This window comes from Prionailurus viverrinus, chromosome A1 (genome assembly GCF_022837055.1).
Source record: "Prionailurus viverrinus isolate Anna chromosome A1, UM_Priviv_1.0, whole genome shotgun sequence".
Taxonomy (NCBI): Eukaryota; Metazoa; Chordata; class Mammalia; order Carnivora; family Felidae; genus Prionailurus; species Prionailurus viverrinus.
In genome coordinates, this window is record NC_062561.1 from 187,956,703 (window position 1) to 187,973,786 (window position 17,084).

General features: G+C 36.7%; 1 protein-coding gene and 1 pseudogene across 2 annotated transcripts in view; both read left to right on the forward strand.

Annotated features, from left to right (window-relative positions):
- GABRB2 (gamma-aminobutyric acid type A receptor subunit beta2) overlaps positions 1-17,084 on the forward strand; it is a 232,135-nt gene that overhangs the window by 135,041 nt on the left and 80,010 nt on the right. The window lies entirely within an intron of this gene.
- On the forward strand, positions 7,461-7,901 carry LOC125177085 (ubiquitin-conjugating enzyme E2 variant 1-like; annotated as a pseudogene).

Consider the following 17,084-nt stretch of genomic DNA (forward strand, 5'->3'; position numbering starts at 1 on the left):
ATTCATTAAAGAGTAAAAATTTAACTATGTAATTCGTTACCCCTTCTCTGAAAGAAGCCCATGTGTTCCAGAGGTGTATTCCAGAGGTTTTTAATTTAGTTATCCCAGATATTGATATTATATTGGTTAAAATTTTTATGGAAACATTTCTTTTATGGATATTGGTCAAAAACATACTCTAAAACATTCCTTCATCCCCTCTGTCTTCCTCTCTCTCTCTCTCTCTCTCTCTCTCTCTCTCTCCTCTCTCTTTCTCCCATCTCTGTTTCCTTCTATATATAACACACACATACATGCATACATATTACAGATATGTGTTTGTACATAAGTATCTATCTATATGTATCTGCAAATATAATACTCAATATGCGATCTATGAAAAATCATGCTTTCTAAACAAATCTCATTAATTGGTGAAATTTTTTATGCTTCAGTGCCAAGATGATATTAGTCAAAGTCTACTTTTTTTTTTTTTTTTTACACTTTTGACATGAGTCAATAGAAAGAAGGAATTTTAGGAGTATATTTTAGAAGTTTAAATATCTACAGTTTTGGCACAGTGCCACCTACTAAATTAGATGGTTACAAATTATTAAACTATAACTTATAATGGTTTGTGCCTTAATTTGGATGCACCACATTCTGGCATTGTTCCCATTGTCTATTGTTATAACAAAGTGCACTAAATTGAGAGTTACTTGTTATCTAGTTCAACAATTCAGTTTTAAAGATAAGTAATCAATATCTCTAAGGTCATTAATCCAGTTAATGACAGAATCATGGCTAGAATGTTTAGGTTGTAAATTCCTTCCTCCCTGATATTCTAGGATTCTGAAAAAATAAATTGAGCTAAGTATTGATTAAAATAAAGTTTTCTAGTTTAAAATTTTTTCACGTTTATTTTGAGAGAGAGAGAGAGCATGCGCACAGGGGAGAGGCAGAGAGAGGGAGAAAGAGAGAATCCCAAGCAAGCTCTATGCTGTCAGCACAGAGCCTGATGTGGGGTTTGATCTCATGAGCTGTGAGATCATGACCTGAGCCAAAATCAAGCGTCAGAAGCTCAACAGACTGAGCCACCTAGGTGCCCCTCTAATTATATTTATTTTGCACATATGATTATAAGAGACCTATAGTATACGATGTGGGTATTATATGTGACTTAATTTCCATTTTTACCACAAATAAAGCAAAACTATATATTCATGATTAAGGTAGTTAATCAGCATGTTGCCATTGAAGGCTAAATATTTGGTGATACATTAAGCTTTATTTAATTATTAAAGATATTTTTAAAATCTAAACATTATCTGATTTTATGGAGGTTGTTGCATAGTGGAAGAATGATTAAATGCATAGTGACCAATATATCTCATCTAGAGTTAAAATTAATAAAAAATATGTGCCAATAAAAATGTGATTTATATAATAAAAAGCCAGCATCACAAGCAAATTATATGTCTCAGTTTGAAAAGTGTTGATAGGCTATAGATAATAAATTTCTGAATAATGAACCTTTAAATGGTTATTTTTAATATATCAGTGGACAGAATTTTAAAACCTTCTTTTGACATCTTTGATGAATGATATCTTGTAAATATTTTCTACTGAATCTTTCTTTAAATTTTTTTTAACATTTATTCATTTTTGAGAGACAGAGAGAGACAGAGAGCATGAGTGGGGAAGGGGCAGAGAGAGGGAGACACAGAATCCAAAGCAGGCTCCAGGCTCTGAGCTGTCAGCACAGAGCCCGACGCAGGGCTCAAACTCACCAACCATGAGATCATGACCTGAGCCGAAGTGGGATGCTCAACCAACTGAACCACCCAGGTGCCCCTCTACTGAACCTTTCTGAAATGCTTTTTCACCAGTCGGAATCAAAGGGTGGGTGACTCCTCTACATGACATCTATAGATACTTCGAGCACCTAATAAAATCACTTTCGAGGAATACGTCTTGAAACAGAATTTCCCACTATTGCAAATCTTTTCATGGATTCTTGGAATTATGGCCAGCATTTTTGCTCCTAGTGGAATAAGAGCAACTTGAAAATGAATGACATATGTATTTAGTTTGTGATCAGAAATCGTAGTTCAGTTGTCTGTGACGTGACAAACCTGCGTTTCGAACTCTTTCAAAACCTGCTTTGGCTTTTCTGTGCCAGTTTTATAAGGCTGAGTTGAAATTAAATCCTTAAAGCTGTTAGGATTTATGTACTAATATCTCCCTAGATTTAATTATGTATGGTTCATTTAAAAAGTGGCATTTGAAAATCTCTAGACGTGTTAGTCCTTAGTAGTTTATTTATTTATTTTTTTAATTTTTTTTTCCAACGTTTATTTATTTTTGGGACAGAGAAAGACAGAGCATGAACGGGGGAGGGGCAGAGAGAGAGGGAGACACAGAATCGGAAACAGGCTCCAGGCTCTGAGCCATCAGCCCAGAGCCTGATGCGGGGCTCGAACTCAGGGACCGCGAGATCGTGACCTGGCTGAAGTCGGACGCTTAACCGACTGCGCCACCCAGGCGCCCCCAGTAGTTTATTTATTTAAACTAACAGTTTCTTATATCATGTTTTATTTGATTTTAGACTTTTTAAGTACTTTTACCTACATAGTTCTCTCCTAAAGAAAAATAGTTGACATGACTCACATCTATTGCACAGGGTTAATTACCTATTTCAGCACAAAAATAGAAGAAATGTGAGCAGTTATTGGCATTAGGTAATATATAGATTCTGTGTCATATAGATAATCTACAGTCTTCACACAGCTAATTTGTACCAATGAGTTGTTAACACACATGCTCTTTGATTCTATGAAATCCTTCAAAGGGCTAGTTTGACAAAAATATTTTGACATAATAGAAAAGTTTCAGTTTACTCTGATAACTTCAAAGGATACATTTTCAACAGAGTGAAGTAGGACACATCAGGCCGGAGGATGCTTTAAGTGAATGTAGCCTCTCAGGTTCCCAGGAGATTTGATGGTATCAGTACTTCACCTGTCTCTGGTGAGAGACTGTCAGGACACAGGAAGCCCCATGCTGGGATAAACAAACCTGCCATACCAACAACTCCAAAATGATCAACATACACTGCTATGTGTATGGTCTGCAAATATGTCAGTAATTCACAAAGCTAAGGGCAGAGAGGCTCAGTGAGGGAATACAATACCACAGGATTAGAAAATGGACATTTCATTTATTTTAATTACAAATATCACATTTGAATTTGATTGTGATATATAAATATAAATATACAAAGTATAAAATTTCTTTATCATCCCTCCTACAGCATCAATAGATTATATAGCCCCTCTAGAACTTTTTTCTATGAATACTGTTTTGTGACCACCCCCTCAGGACTGTATGCATCATGAGTATCCTTCAGTGTCAATGCTAATAGGTATCACTCAATTTTTTTTTCAACACTTGCCTAGTATTGCATCATATGGATGTGCCATAAATTGTTGAATCATTACGCTGTTGATGACCTTTATGTCTTCCCTGAGTTTTCACTATCATATACAGTGAAAGCAATGAAAATCACAGTTACCTGTCTTTGCGCTCTTGTATTCCATAGCATATTGGGTTAGTAGAACTGGAAGTGTTGGTTGAAAGGGATATTTCCATTTAAAATATTTATAAATAAATTGCAAACAGTATGTTTTATCAATATTTAACATTTTTTGCAGTCTGATTGGTAAATACTGATTTCTCTAATTAACCTGCATTTTTCTATGACCACTAGTCAATTTGTGCATCTCTTCAAATATTTATCAGATAGTGATGTTTTTCTTCTATCAATTTTGGTATTATGCTAACTTTTCTTTTTGAAATGTTTTATTTTCTATTTGGGAAAGGATAACCCTTTGTTTCACATTTATAAAGACTCTCTCATCTTGTCATTTGTCTTTTCATTTGGTTTATGGTGAATTGCATCATAAAGAAGTCTAATTTTTTATGTGGTCTAATCAACTGGTGTTTTGCTATCTTGCCTTTGGGTGTGGTTTTATGCTTATAATATTCTGCTACCCGAGAATAATGAATATGTTCTTATATAATCTTATATATTCTTTAAATATATTGGTATAGCCCTATATTTCCATAACAAGTTAAGCTTCTTAAATTCTTTGGCAGAATTCTAAGTGCTGGTCAGCTTCCCAAAATGTATAAAGAATAGTCCTGTGTATTTTCAATCAGAGGAATAGAAGGAGTTGGCAGGCCACATTTTGCAAAAATGTAGTGTATTGGGGTGCCAAAGTTCATATTTTAGTTTCCTGTCTTTACTATAGAGATAGTTACATAATATTAAAAACTATTAAAGCTTTTACTGTGGTATTAAATCACAATAAAGCCCTTTAGGCTGGGAGATTTTAGGGGGAGAATCATGTCACTTTTTAAAATGTTAGCAGAGATCTCAAGCTTAAATAAATCTATGAGGGCCACTTAGGTTAAGTACAAACCTCATATGGGTGAAAATAATGATTGGGTAGGTCCATTACATCAAACCACAGATTTTAGTTTTCTAGTGGTTATTTTAGAAGAATAATTTGGACATGAAGGGAGAACAGCTTGAGCTGAGAGTGCTCGAGCTTGTCCAGTGAAATCCAGGGATCCACTCAACTTCTGAACATAAGTTTCTTCATATTACATCTCAACATTCACACAGAGACACAGACCCAGGCGCGTGCGCACGCGCACACACACACACGCACACACACACACACACACACACACACAATATTAAAAACTAATTATGTGATAGGCACTGTTCTAGATTCTTTACTTGACTCTCTCACTTGATCCTCATAATAAGGAACTAGGAACTGACTATTCTTTTCCTTGCTTTCTGGGTAAGGAAACAGAGGTGTAAACAAGGTAAATCACTTATGTAAACTGGCATAGGTAGAAGTGAGGGAGGCAATTTGGACACTGACATTTTGATTCCAGAGCCCAGGGTATCACCCCTGCACAGACCATGCACCTCCTTACAACTCCACTCCAGAAATAAAAATAAATAAATGAAAATGACATAGGGAACACTTGTGTAGCACTTCGTTATTTTGCAAGATAATTTCACAATCTTAACACATTTAATTATCCCAGCCATCTGCTCAATTCCCCGAGGTTAACTTTATTATCCTGGATATATGGACGGGGGAACTGAGGCACAGAATTTTTAAACATGTTGTCAAAGGCCACACAAAAATTAATCTCAGACCCCAGCATAAAACACAGATTTGTATCTTTCCAGGGTGATAATTCTACTCTCCTTCCCCACAACAACAGCAAAGACCACATTGGAGTAACGTGTTTAAAACATACCAAGATTTTTAAAATGTAGCAATAGAAGTATCAATATAGCAGTGGATTTATAATTTAAAGTGGGTTTTTGCACACAGTGTCTTTAGACTCAACTGCCTTTTATTGGAAGATAATATTGAAGAATTAAGTGTATACAAGAAACAAAATTTATTTTATTTGAAAATGCATACAATGGAAATATGCTCCAAGCTTATTCCAGATTTGACAGAAAGGACACTTCAAATTGAAAAATAGAGGCTCCTCTAATCGCCACATGTTCTCCAATTCTTCCTGTGCTGCTCTTCAAAAAAATTTTTTTAAGTTTATTTATTTAGAGATAGTGCAAGTGGGGGAGGCGCAGAGAGAGGGAGACAGAGAATCCCAAGCAGGCTCCACACTGTCAGCTTGGAGTCTGATGTGGGGCTCGAGCTCACGAAACCTGATCATGACCTGAGCTGACACCAAGAGTCAGACACTTAACCGACTGAGCCATCCAGGCGCTCCTCTGTGCTGCTCTTCAAACTGGCTGACTCCTTTTCTCCTTATTGTTTTTGCAAATGCTTTTATCCCCTCCTTCTGGGGTATACTTCCATAGCCAACTCTCACAGCTTCACCTGGCTTATTCCTAACCACATAGCTTAAATGTCCCTTTTTAAAAATAAGTTTTCCCTCACCAATCAAATTAACTAAGCCTCCTTATTATTAAGGCTTTTAGTACCAAGTACTTTTAGCTCTTCTTGCAATACATAATTATGTATTTATTCTGGTGTTCATTTGTTTAGTGTCTGTTTCCCCATTATTCTCCACTAGGGCATGGACCATGTTTATGTCACTCAACATTCAGTATCTAGTGGTTAGCACAGAGCATGATATAGAGCAAACAATCAGTGGTTATTTGTTGACTTAATAAAATAAAATATTTTTTCTTTCAGATTTTATGAGTGTAAGCATTCTTAAACTATTGAATGCTAACAAGCTAAGATCCATTTCCCTATTTTCTATTTTGCCACCAAGTATCTTGCCTCCCTACCTAAGAAGGAAACAACCTTGAAATACCAAGGAAAATGTAAAATGACTATTTCAAGCATCAATAACCAAGATTGTTTCTGTTTGTTTCATAAAGAATTTTCTAAATGAGAGGGCCTTTCCACATCATCGCTACTGAGAAAGAAATGAGATAAAGGTTGCTGAAACATGTATTTACAGAGAGATGTTCATGAAAGGTTTTGCATTAAAGACTTCAAAAATGATTGATGTACTAGAATTCAGTTGGGAGTGTGTGCGAAGCACATAGAGATACAGTTGACAGATATTTGCATCTGGAGTAGAAGAGAATATTTATCTCAGTTTTTTTGATGGGGACTCTTAGATTAAGAAAGACTAGAGGAAATCTAAGACCTTGAACTTCCTGGAAAAGGTTACAGATGCTCAACAGAGAGATTCCACATGCAGCTGGGGATTTCTCATTCTGTAGTTGACTTCATGGGTGTCTAGACAGTGGTCCTGGGTAAGAATGTGCAAAGGGGCAACAGGCTAATTACCATTTTGGGAGTAGAAAATCAGGAATACAACTTAGAGGATGAAGGAAGAAGTCACAGCAAATGTAAAACTGTGTAATCTCACCTTCTTTTACTTACTGTCCCAAACAGTGTACATCAAGAGATAATTCTCTCCCCAACTCTCAGAATAGGGATATTGAGTGGAATGCAAGTGGAGAATATAATCTCTCTGAGGAAAGGATTGTGTTTGTCTGGATTACCCAGTACAAGGCCTGCCCTATAGTAATTATTGTATAAACATTTGGTGTTGAATTAATAAAAATCTCTAAGAGATCATCTCTTAACCATATCAAAACTGTGAATTTATATCATTGGCACATGGATGATGCTATTAGTAAATAGGCATTGGATGAATGAGTGGATGAATGGATGAATAAATGAATGAAGGTGAACACTTATGGTTACCACAAGAGAAGTTTAGGGCAAACTCTCCACTTTTCTAAGTCTTAACTTAGAAAAAAAACTGAGAAGCATGTTCTCTTCTACTCCATACCCAATTATACACTTCCATATGGCAGGTGAAAATTCTAGCCACCCGTCTATATTTTATAGTTAAAAATAATAAGAGGTAGGGCCTTTGAGTGACAGTGACATAAGATGTCAGACACCATGGGCTCAGGAGTAAAAGTTCCTCACAATTTTTGACTGTTGGAAGAAAGGGAAGAAGGCCAGAAAGGAGTAGGAGATGGCACAGGTAGCTTGAATCTAGAAGATGATGAAGACATGACACTTAGAAGATGGGCAGGGATGATAACTGGGCCTCCAAGAACAATTTGTGAAACTGAATATACAGTCGCAAAATAGAATTGAATCTAAACACCCAGAAGCAACCCCCTTTGTAATATTTGTAACAAAAATTAATAGGAATGGAGTTAATAGTTCTAATGGAGTGGAGGACCCAAGAGCCATATCATTGTTAGCAAATGGCAGAATTCATATAGCATCAAAGTTGTCCTGTAAGAGCTCTGGCACCTAATGATGTCTAAAGAAAACCTGAAACTCCCTCAGCCACCTGAAGGACAGTGTTACAGCAGTTAATCAAAAGGAAAAACCATAGGCATCCCACCCCCATTCAATTCAAGTAGTCTTCATTTTCCCTTCATTTTCTAGATATGTCTCATAGACCTCAAAGTACTGATAAGGAAGCTCCCATTCAGAGGCAGTTTATGTTAAGATACTGTAAATGATCCTATTTTTTCATGCATTTGAAATATATAAATTGTGTCATAACAAAAAATAGATGTATAGGAAAAAAGATGTCTCTAAGAATGTATTCTTTATTTCACATTTATAAAGTTAGCTTTGTAGTTGTGTTAGCAATTAACCTACTTCATGTCTTTATTTATCTAGCTGACCACACGTTTTTCTAAGGGAGTGTTTCTTGAATTTGGAGAAACTGACCCTTATCAGAATTTTAGAACTACTCCCATAAATCATCTCCCCAGAAAAAGGCGTGAATATCCTTTAACAAATTTTTGCTTGTAACCTAAGAGCTTTTGCTAAGCCCTTGAAGGCTCCTGTGTACCCCAGGTTAAGAAACTTTATTATAATGGGAAAATTTTAACACCGACTCCATATTTGATGTTATTATATATTATTGTTGTTATGTACTATTACAATGTGTTTATTTTTATAACATTATAACATGTTGCTATATTTTGGTGTTATGTTTAGGTGACATGGTATTTGTTTCAAAATACTCTGTGGTGAGTGTTGGATATAGGTTAGCACTGCCCAATAAAACATTCTGTGATGATGGAAGTGTTCAACTGTTTTGTAGAGTTATATTGTCCAGTATGATAGTCACTTGCCACATGTGGCTCTTGGGGCCTTGAAATGTGACTGGTGTACATGAGGATCTGAACTTCTGTATGTTATTTAACTTTAATGGATTAACAAGTGCAGACATATTTTACTGGACAGTACAGTAACAGATCAACATAGGTGGAATGTCAAGTGATGACCTTAAAGTTGGGACTATGACTGTTATTGAAACTGTTATATGTTTGGAATGGTCCATAATAAGCCAGACACAGAAGGACAAGTACTGTATGATTCCGCTTATACAGGGTATCTGCAGTAGTTGAATAGAAGTAGAGAGTAGAACGGTGGTTGTCAGAGGCTGTGGGTTTGGGAAAATGTGGAGTTCATTTCTTTTTAAATTTTTTTTAACGTTTATTTATTTTTGAGACAGAGAGAGACAGAGCACGAACAGGGGAGGGTCAGAGAGAGGGAGACACAGAATCTGAAACAGGCTCCAGGCTCTGAGCTGTCAGCACAGAGCCCGACGTGGGGCTCGAACTCGCAGACCGCGAAATCATGACCCGAGCCAAAGTCGGCCGCTTGACCGACTGAGCCACCCAGGTGCCCCGTGGAGTTCATTTTTAACAGGTAAAGTGTTTTAGTTTTGCAAGATGAATGAGTCCTAGAAATCTGCTGTGCAACATTGTGCCTATAATTAATAGCACTGTATGGTACACTGAAAACTGTCTTAAAAGGGTAGAGATGGGGCTCCTGGGTGGCTCAGTCAGTTAAGCGTCCGACTCTTGACTTCGGCTCAGGTCATAATCTCATGGTCATGGAATTTGTCCCCACCTTAGGATCGATGCTTATCATGGAGCCTGCTTGGAACTCTCTCTCTCATCTTCTCTCTGTGCCCCTCCCTCACTTGCATACATGCTCTCTGTCTCTCTGTCTCTCTCTCTCTGTCTCTCTCTACCTCTCTCTCAAAATAAATAAACATTCAAAAAAGAAAAAACAAAGTAGAGATCATGTTACATAGTCCTACTATTAAAAAAATAGTAAGAATTTTCTAAAATTAAACAAAAATAAGAAAAGTTAGAGGGAAAAACACTTGAATAGACAAATGAAGGAGAAACAATTAAGTCTGGGGCACCTGGGTGGCTCAGCCAGTTGAGCATCTGACTCTTGACTTCAGCTCAGGTCATGATCCCAGGGTTGTGGGATTGAGCCCTGCTCAGGCTATGCACTGAGTGTAGAGCCTGCTTAAGATTCTCTCTCTCTCTCTCTCTCTCTCTCTCTCTCTCTCTCTCTCTCTCTCTTTCTCTGCCCCTCTCCCCAGCTCATTCACTCTCACTCTCAAAAGCAGAAAGAAAGAAAGAAAGAAAGAAAGAAAGAAAGAAAGAAAGAAAGAAAAATTAAGTCTTTTTAAACCTAGTTCTTTTGATGTCCATCCAGAGTTCTCTTTGAAGGATGACAGATGTTTATTGGATTCTTGGCAGTATTTCCTCAGGAGAGGTTGCCAAGAGACTGGCACAAGGCGATGCATGGCAGGAGTGGAAGGCTCTGGGTATCCACCAAGCTGCGTGAGTGGAAGATGGAAGCTTGGTCTGTCACAGTGAAGAATAGGTCTTTATGACTAGATTTTAGGGTGAGTGTGAACAGTGATTTAGAATTAAGCCATGGAGCTTACCATTGTATAAGAGACAGAAACAACATGTGTATAAGCCAGAAGATTTAGAACCAATGAGTATGATTTAGGTCCTTGAGAGACAATGTGACTCATGTGACAATGAGTCTAGGAAGGAGTAAGAGCTGAATAAAAGGAGGACAATATTCATTTGCCCAGCAAGGAAAGAGTGGCTGAGAATAAGCAGAAGTATTATTGATATAGAATCATTCATTCACAAGACTAAAGACTATGACCCAGATAGAGGATTGTGAGAGTTCAAAATATGATCAGTAAGCTCACTGGAGATAGATAGATTTGTGCTATGCTAGGAGATCGGGACCTTCAGTTTTATACCCCCTTAATCTGAGTGTCTAAGTCATTTTGGGAAAGTCTCTGATGAAATACTTCCCCATGCCATAACAATGTACTGTCCAGCTTTTTCAGACTAGCTACAGAAGACAGAGCTCTTCCTGAGAGTGGAGGGGACCTGAGCCAGAAGCCCTGACATTTGTTCCCATTTGCCATTTGAAGTTTCTTCTCCATCCTTCTCCCCCTTGCCTGTCCCATATTTTCTCTTCAATGCCATGGGTCAAGATTAGACAAAAGAAATACTTTTTCAAATCTCCATAGCAAGGTTTAGATTAGATTGCAGCACTTCACTCTAAGGCATAACAATATCAAAAAGCAAATGAACAGAAAGCCTAACAGGTAGCCAGATAATATATTTTATTAATAATATTAAAAGGATGAAAGTATATTAAAAATATATTGCATATCCAGTACTATACTCTGTGTTTATAAATATTACCTTAGTTGATCTATATGCCAGATTTATGAAATAGATATCATTCTCACTTAATAGAAAAGAAAACCAAGGTAATTTTTGGCCTAACTTGCAAAGCTAAAAAATGTCAGACTGGACTTGAATCTGAGTTTGACTACTCCAAAGCTCATACTCTTAAGCACTTCAGTATATTTTCTTATTTCATGGTCAGCTTGGAGACTTCTAGTGGGTTTCACCTTACCTGCTTCCTGACCTGCCTCCAAGTGTCAGGGGCATGTGTTTTTTGTTCTTTTTAAATCTTTTGTAAAGAACACACTGATAACTGCTTCCTCCCTTCAGAATAAAGCCCATCTCCTTCCACAGGGATGTAGCCTCATCCTAAGACCTCAACCAGTCAACCATATCTGCACATAATAAATAGATCATTCATTCAGATCACCTGTAGACTCTCCCTTTCCCTCCCTAGTCCCCTACACTGGGTACCTCTCTTGTCTTGTGTTCAGAGGAGGGCACACGTTCACTTCATATCCATTTCTTCATCCTAATTCTTTATGAAGATGTTGTGGTAGTACTGTGGTGGTGATGGCTTGAATTTATTGAATACCTCATATATCCAAGGAGCTATACTTAGTTCTTGACACATTGACAGTTGTCCCAACAGTGGATAATGTGATCTCCATTTTGCAGTTATAGACACCAAGGCTCTGAAAATTTAAGTGATTACCCAAGGTCATTCAACCTGGTAAATGCAAATGCTAGGACTTGAATTCAGCTTTGCCTGGTTCCAATACCTACATTTCTTTTACCGTAAAAGGTTAAAAAGGAAATAATATGTACAGGGAGGATTGAAGCTCTCCCTAAATCTGTCATTTGGGTACCAGCATTTGTCTCTTAACATCTTCTCTTGTTCTGAAGTATTGTGGTAGGACCTGTGAAGTCAGGTAAAAATCTGTTTGTTTTAGAGCCCATGGAATTTTTATATCTTTCCTCTGACTCAAACTTTTACTCACCCTTACACTCGATAAAGCCCATTTCTTATTCCCCTCATAAAATCATGAGAACAATTGATCTCATGTCACATCATGTTGTATCAATACACAGCCATTTTATTTCCACCTGACTATAGTCTTTCATTCTTGTTTCATGTGATCAGTATGTGATCACCCTCAGGTTTATAGCATTGTGTTGTCAAAAGTTTCTGCATTGCCTAAAGCTTGATTTAATTCAGCTCTAGCCACTCTGTTTTCCAATTTTCAAAAGTCAGATTCCCTTTTCACAAGAGCATTGCATGTCCTGAACAGAAAGGTTACTGACTCAGCATTGCTCTTGAAACTTTGCACAAGAGGTGAATTCCCCCCGACAGTCGCAATGCAGCTCAGTTCTTAACTCCCAAAGTCAGAAGTTGTTATTTGCAAATGCAATTGGTAAAAAGCTGGTACACTTGAGTTCTAAGTAGAATCTGAATACCATTTGAGCATGTCACTAAGAAAAATAAAGGGAAAGGAATTTTTAAAGTCCAGAATTTTGATAAGCTACAGTGAAGGTGATCTGGCTTTTCAGAAAACAATAAAGTTGCTTTCCATTGCCCAGGTGATAGTTTATACTCTAAATGGTAAGTTAAGTTCCTGAAGAGGTAAAATTTTGTGTAAGGTTGTTTGTTTGTTTGTTTGTTGGTTGGTTGGTTGGTTGGTTTTATAGAGTTGCAGAATAAAGCAGACCAGATTCCAATTAATAATAGACTCTATTTCAGAGAGTATGTTTGATAACGTGTGGTTATCAGAACACTGGTATCAAACTGACTTGGGATATTTTATCTTGGTGAGCATTGAGCAATATATAGAATATGTTGTATGCAGGAAACTAGTAGAACATCGTATATCAATTATGCTTCAATAATAAATAAATAAAAATAGATTTCTAGATTCAAGCTTAATGAATCAGATTCTATAGATGTATGGCCCCAAGCAAAAAATTTTAGGGACATAAAAGTCATTTATAAGGTAATTAAGTGAGATCAGCTCCATAGAGTTAGGGGGTATTGAGCTCTCAGTATTTCATATCTATTACTGTAGTCATTGGCATCCTTTGCCTCTCATTTGCACCTTGCACCTTTCCTCTTTCAGGCTTCTTCCACTAATTTTTCATATTTTCTCTGTAGAAAGAATGCATTCAGCACTTCCACACTGTGGCACAAATAACTTGCAATGATTTCAAGGGTTATCCCTCCTAGGAGCAGCATATACAATCTAACATTTATTAAACCCTAAATTTTATTTCAACCAAAGGAGGGAAATGCTAAGAGTACAATTTGAGTTGAGTCAGGGAGAGGAGATAATTGGAAGTGGTGGGCAGTGGATGCTAGAAATAATGTATGAAAATATGCTCTGTGGTCAGAGAGTGTTGACTCATCATCCAAAATACTTTAGCACCTAGAAGGCGAAAACCAATGTAATAGGAGTGGAATGAAATTTGAGAATGTGTTATTGCAATATTTTAATAGAGATAATCTTGTAGGTATATTGCTCTTTGATTGATGTATGAGTATTTTAAGTATTTGCAGTGTTTATGAATACAGGCTTACATCTCAGGGAGGGAAAAAGGCAAATCTTTAAAACCCAGAACATTCAAACACACACACACACACACACACACACACACACACACACACACGACACAAACCCTGCAGTACTAATTATTCTGGGACCATTAAGGACATATGTTTGCAGCTCCTTATAAGTTTCACAGCATGGAAATGAGTATCAAGGCCTGTGTTGCCCACCATTTTGGTTTTGCTTTTGTTTTTGTTGGTATTTAGCTTCATTGCACATGTGTATTATATTGCTTAGACAACTGTAATGGGTTTATGTTTTAAATAACTCTATCTTTCACTGAGCACCAGCTCCTGGAGACCTCACCTTTCTGTTTTACTCAATCACTATATGCGCAGCACCTACATAAAGATGACCAGGTAGGTACATGGCTCATGAAAGATTGAGAATATGTTTTAGATGTTTAAAATGACAATAATGTCATTCCTGATATAGTTTAAATCAGAAAGTAAGAGAGTATAGTTTACTGATGAGTAATGAGAATGAGGAGATTATATCTCTAGGATAGCTGAATGACTTTAGAAAGCCGCTTCTCTAGACTTTTTTATCTTTAAAATGAGACCATTCAACTAGCTGTCCCACGACCTGTGGGAGTGGACCCCTCTACACCTTATGTTCAAAATTGTATCAAACACTCTGGCTTGAATTAAACTATGACTGATTCTGCTTAATAGTTCTTAGTTTTACTTTAAATTTTAAATATGTGCTTTTCAAATGTACCACATATTATGTTAACGAGACTTACAAGTTCCTGGTATTTTATCATTAATGGCTGTACCTTTCAGAGCCATTGTAATCAATTTATATCAAGTTTTAATTTTAGCAAATAGGACTAGTTTAGGGAAATTCCTCTTACTTAGTCTCAGAAATTCTCATAACTCCTTTTCTACTTATGCTAGTAGTAAACACATCACCATGATTACTATTAGCTTAAAACCAGAAATGGTACCAGTTGGTGAAAACATGTGTTTACCCCCGGAACTATAAAAATATCACATGACCTCAATCCAAGTAAGTCTTGCCATTAACTTGTTTTAAGGGCTACAGTCAGTTCACTGGGAATATATTTAATTATAGGTATTGTAGGAAATTAAGGTTACTGTAGAAATAATGGCTTCTTCCCTCATGAAGTTCATATTTCAGTATAATTATTAAGATCAACTACTTTTACTCTCATGTTTATTAATAACATTACTTTTATTGAACATTCACTATGTGTTACCTAGTTGCATAATTTAACTTACTTAAGTCACATAACAACCTCCTCTTAACTGTAATTAATCCTCCATTTTACAGATGTGGAAACATAGCTTCCAAAAGATTAAATAAATTTTACTGAAGCATGAAGCTAGTAAACCCGTTTTCTTAAATTGTTCTTTCACAGTTCTCAAAATTTTCAATCTCACAGAAATAGAGTAGAAAAATTGAAATTGGAATCCCAACAGGGAATTTCTTTTTAACTGGTGCAAAAAGGTGCTTTTATTGTAACACAGGGTAGGGATCCATGAGCAGAAAGAGCTGCGTTTGGGATTGTGAACAGAGACTGATTATATACTCTTAAATTTCAGGGGGAGGGGTAGAGATAATGTAAGCCTCTAAGGTATTTTTGCATGTTAAAGAGTTTTGGAGCCTGAGGTTTAGCTAGTGTCAAGATAAGGTTGCTTTTAGTCTCTAGCAAAACTTCATCATTAAGGCAGCCATGAGTTCCTTGAATGTCATGCTCTGCACATCTAAGGTATTTATCAGTGTGCTACACATTGTAAGGAGATTTAAAGTGAGCTACCTTTCTCTTGCCTTCCTTCTCCTCGTCTGTAAGCACTCATGAAATTTAGCCCCTCAAGGCCAAATGCCTGGGGATTATCTTCCCTTTATAGGCTCCCTGGTGTGCTAGTCTGCCTTTTGCCCCTCTCTATGCCCAAGGTTCCCTCCCTCACTCCCTCCCATGGTTGGACCCTTGGAGTCCAGGTTCCCAAAGTCTTCACCTGTTCTACCCTCTCCAGTAGGGCCTCTTCTCTACAGAATATCTTCCTCATTAGTTGTGGAGTCTGTTCGGTCAGTCTTTGGGTCCCTTTCTGGACTGTTTGCTCTGAAGCAAGTAATTCCTAGTTGTATTCACAGGACAAGGTGAGTTCACAGTCCCAAGAGGGAAATCCTAACTAGATTTCCAATCTAAATAGCATTATATATGGTTGTTAAGTACTTTGTATTAAGTATAATACTCTATTCAGACAAGTTATGAGTTAAAAGATATTGTGGACTGATCTGCAAATGTATCCAGTCTTCACATAGGAAAGTAAGTGCCACTACCAAATAACTTTATTAAAAAAAGGCTTTCTGTAATTGGAAAAATAAGTGTTGAACTTCCTGGGTTCCTAGACCACATATAACTTAGCTAAAACTAGTTATTTAATAACACGTTGAACATTTATCTTGGAACATTATGTAAATTACTTTCTACCTTGAAGTACCCTTTGCTATCAGAGGACTTGCAGTAAGAACAATTCTTGTTCCTTTCTTTGTAGGAGGCATTGACAACTCCATTTTGTTTGTCTTCTTGTTTTTTTATAGACTTCAAATAGCTAATAGAAAAATTCTTGTCAGGTAGAAAGGACTTCAACTGCATTTATTGCTGAGAATATGTTTTTCTCAGTAATGTAGGTTTAATCTCTCAGTAAGATTGATATCATATGCATTTCTTCCTCAGTAAACATTCTCTGTAAAAATGAAAAGTTTACTTCAGAGACTTAGGACTAATTCTTGAAGAGGAGCCACGATTAATATCCTTAGAGAACAAATTTGAGATATGGAGACCCTGTCCCTCTGTTGGCATTTTCCGTAATGCTGGTGGGCTACCAAGGCTTTTTCCATATGGGTGTTCACCCACATATGCGTTTGACCCTTTAGACACTCAAAACTCAAAACATGACATTTATGCCTATATACATTTTTTAACAATTATTAACCAAAACTTCAAAGTTTGACAATTATGACTTCCAATGAAAAAAAAAAGCTGTGTTTTGAAGAGTTACAGTAAAATGTTAGTTTAGGTAAAGCTTGAATGTTATCATCAGCACAAGTATATTTAAATAATCTGACATAGCTTCCCTATGTTCCACCCATAGTTTTTATTCCTTTGTCTCTGTTTTTTCTTTCCTCCTTCCTCATTTATAATTTTCTCAAATTACATGAACTCTCCTTACTATACATACCAAGGCTACCTTTTTAAACATTTAAAAATGTGCAGTAAATATTTTCCCCCAATTGTTTTCTCACCACACTTATCACATGACCCATTTGCCTTGCCACCTGCAATGAAACTGACCATGATTATAGCAGCAACTAAAATTTGTTGCAGGAAATGGGGTATATAGCAGTTCATATTGTTTTTTATGAGCATTCAAAATATTGATAATATC